This window comes from Alligator sinensis, unplaced genomic scaffold (assembly GCF_000455745.1).
Source record: "Alligator sinensis unplaced genomic scaffold, ASM45574v1 scaffold203_3, whole genome shotgun sequence".
NCBI lineage: Eukaryota > Metazoa > Chordata > Crocodylia > Alligatoridae > Alligator > Alligator sinensis.
The window spans coordinates 280815-286150 of record NW_005842844.1 but is presented as its reverse complement, the minus strand read 5'-3'; positions in this window follow the sequence as shown (position 1 = coordinate 286150).

Sequence of the window (5336 nt, the reverse complement as noted above, 5' to 3'; positions counted from 1 at the left end):
CTGCTTCCCCTACCACAGCAGTGGGGTGGGAAATGAATTTAAGATGATCCTTCCATAATTAGAATCTGTACATGAAATATTATAACAAACGTATAATTTTTCATATATAGAATATATTGATGGCGGGGTGGGGGTCGTCATCTTAAATTCCAAGTCCCCTTGGATTTAGATAAATATGGTAATAGAGTTCTACTTCTATTATTACTCCAGGTCTTTATTTATTCACTTGTTTTGTTGTGTTTCATCAACAGAATATGTAATAGTTCCAAATAGAAGGCCAAGTAATCTTCTCCTAAAAAGATCAAACAGTTGCATGCCTAGAGGCCCATCTAATATTCTGCACTATTTTTTATACTTGGCAATAGATGTGGTACTTCACATTACATTGTGAGGTAACTGTGGGTACGTTTTATGTTTTTAATGGTGATCACAATAGATTTAATGGGCTCCAGGTGGCAAAATGTGACTAGGACTATGGCGTTGACTTCATGAAGGGAAGAGTATATTTACCATCTTTACTCAAATACAAGATGAGATTCCACCTTCCCCCACAGATGGCATGGGGAAAAGCCCCTCATCTTACATTTGCATACAAGGAAATTTCACTAAATACATAGTCTAACATTAATCTGCTGTCAAAAGCAGCATGTGCTCAGCAGTGGAAACCAATTATGAAGTCAATTAAATGCAACTGAGCATGACTATAAAACACTTGGCCCAAATAGGGAAAACATGCTTATGGGAACCTTTTAAAATTACAAAACAACTAAAAGAAACTACATTAAAACAAAACTTGAAAACCGCCACCCACCTACAACAATATCTTGTTTTTATTATACCCCTTTTAACCATTAACAAACTAAGCTCACCTGAAACCCCGCAACCCAGGAAGTAATAATAATTATCACTTCATCCCTTTGTCCTTTTGGAAGAAACACCACCATGCTTCTTTCTTCCATATCTTCTCTGCCTTCTCCTTCTCCATCTCACCCACATCTTGATTTACATAATATTTCAACTCCTATATTGCCAGCTCCAAACACTCTCTTCTTGGTGAAAGCCAGTCCCTTGACCAACAGTAGGTTTCTCACCTTGCATATCACCGCTGTCACATGAAGTAGTAAACTTCTCAATCTCTCTGTCTCTAGCCCTTTGGGCATTAACCCATCAACACCACTTTGTGTGTTAAATCACAGTTCATATTGATCACCCTCAAAAATCAACACCACCTCCCATATGCCTTGCACAAAGCGGCAGTCCCAAAATACATGTGTTACAGATTCTTCACCCCCACATCCCCCTCAGGCATGCCACCGATCTTACCAAACCCCCTTTATGCTGGATGCCCCTCACAGGAAAAGTATTTTGTATTATCATCCATATGATGAAGTGCAAAGTCCTGCAATTAGGATGGAACTATCCCATGTACCGGTATAGGCTGGTGTCTAGTTTTAGGCCCCACCCCCCTACAGAAAGGATGTGAACAAATTGGACAGAGTACAGTATAGGGCAACAAAAATGGTTAGGGGGCTGGGGCACATCACTTCTGAGGATTGGCAGAGGGAACTGGGCTTATTTAGTCTGCAGAAGAGAAGACTGAGGGGGAATATGATAGTAGGCTTCAACTACCTGAACGGTGGTTCCAAAGAGGATGGAGCTAGACCAGGGGTGGTCAAAATTTGGCCCATAGGTTGGATCAGGCCTCTGGTGGACTCCAGTTCCCACCCACTGTGGCTGGTTTCCATGGAGACCCCAGGAGTGGTAGGGTTGTGACAGCGCAGGGACAGGGTTTCCTTGGACATCAGCCTGAGTGGTGCTGGCAAGGTGCTCCAGGGCTGGGGCTGAGTCTGGGTCTGAGGTCAGGATTTTGCAGCATTGACAGTGTGGTCCAGAGCCAGGGCACAGCTGCAATCCATTGCCTGCCTGCCCCTGCCTGGGGTAGTGGGTAGCAGGTCATAGCTCTTATCTGGTTCCAGCCAGTGCTGTCACCCCCACAAGATCCTGGCCCTGGCCCTGGTCCCAGAACAGCTCCCTGCCAAACCGTGTGCCCTGCCAATGCTGCCTGGGCTGTTGTCCATGGAAAACTTGATCCCACACTATCATGCCCCACTGCTCCTGGGGTCTCCATAGAAACCAGCTGCAATGAGGCAGCTGGGGGCTGCTAGGAAACAGAGTCCACTGCAGACTGGATCCATGATTTTAATTTTGCCAACCCCTGAGATAGACTGTTTTCAGCAGTGGCAGATGACAGAACATGGAGCAATGGTCTCAAGTTTCAGCAAGAGAAGTTTAGATTAGATATTAGAAAGGACTCTCACTAGGACGTTTGTAAAACACTGGAGTAGTTTACCCAGAGAGGTTTTGGAGCCTACGTCTCTGGAGGTTTTTAAGACCTGGCTAGATAAAGCCTTGGCTGGGATGATCTAGTTGGGGATGTTCCTGCTCCGAGCAGGGGGTTGGACTAGAGGAACACTTGAGGTCCCTTCCAATCCTAATGTTCTATGATTCATATCCTATCCATATGTTCTCTTTTCAATCTATTATCTGTCATTCCTTTCCACACTTTTGCCATCTTTCTGTCAGATCTCCAACTATTGTTACGTTATCTTTCTTATCACATTAACCACCTTCTTTCAGTATTTCAAGTACTCTAATCCCACTCCCTCAAGTTTTTTACCCTTAAGAAGCTCTCTAACTTCAAATAGTGGGCCAGTGGCTGCCATGCCCATGGCCTTTTCCAATCTCCCTTGTACATATCCCATCTTCTTAACATTTTTCCTGGCAGGTAACAACAGACACAAAGTTTTCCCCACTCCTTCCATTGTCTCTTTACAAAACATACTTATAAAGTAAGTATACACAGAGCTTTCCAAATTTGGCATTGCCCAGCCTTCTAATGCCCTGGATTTGTATAGCTCCACTCTGGCTACCCTTTCTCTTTTACTTCCCCCCCAAAAATGCATATCTGACTCTGTACCCTCCTTCTATGTTGCATGATGGTGGATACACCAAACCCATGTAAACAATGATTGTTAAGAGTACCATTTGTGCCTCAACCACTTTACCCTTGAAAGATAACATTCTACCACTCCATGATCCCAAGATCTGTCTCTCTTACTCTTACTCTAATGTTTCCCATGACTTTGTTCCTTTCCCTTTGACATCCATTGGGATTCCCAAGATCTTGTTTATACCCTCTACCATCCACAGCCCAAACTTTTGTAAATTTTTCCAATTCCCTGCACTCATCAACATACTTTTCATCTTATTTAATTTCACCCCTGACACTTAACCATAGTCCATCGTATGCTTCAATACCCTCTTGATTGATACATTGTCCAGAGCCACTATGTTCACACAATCACACATGTATGATGTACATTTAACTTCTCTTCCTCCTGGTATCTTCATGCCACTTATCAACTTATCGCAAATTCTCTGTGCCGATGGCTCCATTGCGCATGTATACAGATAGTGGGACAGTACATTCCTGTCTTACCCTGTTTGTACGGGAAATGCTTTGCTCAAGTGACCATTTAACAGTACTCAACTTCCTACTTTACTATATACTACTTTGACCTATCCAATCATCATTGCTGGAAACACCATCCTCAACAACACTTCAAACATAAAATCACATTCAATCCTATCATAACCTTTTTTCTATATCTAGATGAATTATTACTGTATTTCTTTTCCTCTCTTAAACATCCAATATTACATCTCATAATGTCTGACTTAGTTCATTCAGAATTGATGTATGTTAGCTTTTTTGAAACTGCTGCAAGTTTTAGCACAGGTACTCCATAAGCACACTTTGGTACCTACCTATCTCGTATAAACCAAGCATGTGACTAGTTCAAACCCAAAAGGGTCATGGTTTACCACATAGCTCACTGGGCTGGGCCTCACCAGAGTCAACAGTGTTTTAAGCCATGGTAGGCCATAACATTGCATACAGTTCATGGTCTTTTAGTGAGAGAGATGGATGGAGGATTCTGAGTGAACTGACCATCTCTTGGCCTGCTTTTCCTTGAATAACTGTCACTCTCCTGTACAAAACCACTGCTGATGCTATTCCAGGCTCCAAGAGCTCCTCCTCCTCCATTCCAGTGCACTCTGGAACAATGAGTATATCAAGCATATGGGTTCAACATACAAAGGACTCTTTCTCACAGGGTATCTATCACTGGTGCATCTTCCTTTATACCACATATAATTTGTGATTTTCAGACTACAGCTATGTGGAAACATACTCAATTGGAATGTTTTTCTTTTGTGATTAACGCAGGCAAAAATTCTTCACAGTACTACTTGCCTTGGCACTTATTCTGCTTGGGTATGTTAAATAGTCATTACATCCTTTATAAAAAAAATAGGGCTATCTGTTAATCACAGTTTACTTAAATGATGAATGCAAAAACAAATTAATGCGTTAATTTTTAAAATTGCATTAATTGCTCACATCGTTTTGACCAGCAGAGTGGACCAGCTCCTCACCAATCAAAACCTGTGTGCACAGCCCTGACTCTGGCCCACCCCGTGCCTGGTCCAGACTCACCCACCCATGCTAGGCAGAAGCTGCTACTCAGCACAGAGGAAAAGCAGTCTGTCCCCCTTGCTGTTGCTGGGCCCTTCTTGCTGCAGCTGACTAGATAGTGCACCTGGGCTGCCCTGCAGCTCCTCTCTGTTGCCATCACTGCCACCTCCGGGCTGCCCAGCAGGGCAGTGGTGGCAGTGCAGAGGAACCTCAGGGCAGCCTGGGCATAGATTCCGGGCAGCTGCTGCAAGAAGGGCCTGGCAGCAGTATGGAGGAGGGGCTGTTTTTCCTTTGCACTGAGCAGCAGCTTCTGCCTGGCCACTGCTACTGCTCAGCATAGGCAGGTGAGTCTGGAGCTGGTAAGGGGGTGGGCTGGGGTTGGGACTGTTTGTACAAGTTCTGGCTGGTCTGCTCTGGCTAGGGTGGGTCCAGAGTGGGCATGGGGCAGGCCAGGGCCAGGGCTGGGACTGTGTGTTGTTGTTCGTGGTAGGGAGGAGCCGCAGGGTGCATGGGCTCCAGGCTGTTGGGTGGAGGGGGCGGGGGCAGGAGGTGCTGACTGTTGTTTAACTGTGTGATTAAAATTGCAATTAATTTTGCAACTATTTCTTTTAATCTTGCAATTAACTGCAATTATTTTTAAAAATCATTTGTTAGCCCTAAAAAAAATAAATCTGGTTCACATGGGCTTAAAAAGAAAAACAATATGTGCTGTGCCACATTTTGCTCAGTAGTAAAACAGTCTTTTAATACTTAAATTTGCACAAAGCACAAATCAGGCGGGGGGGGGGGCGGGGGG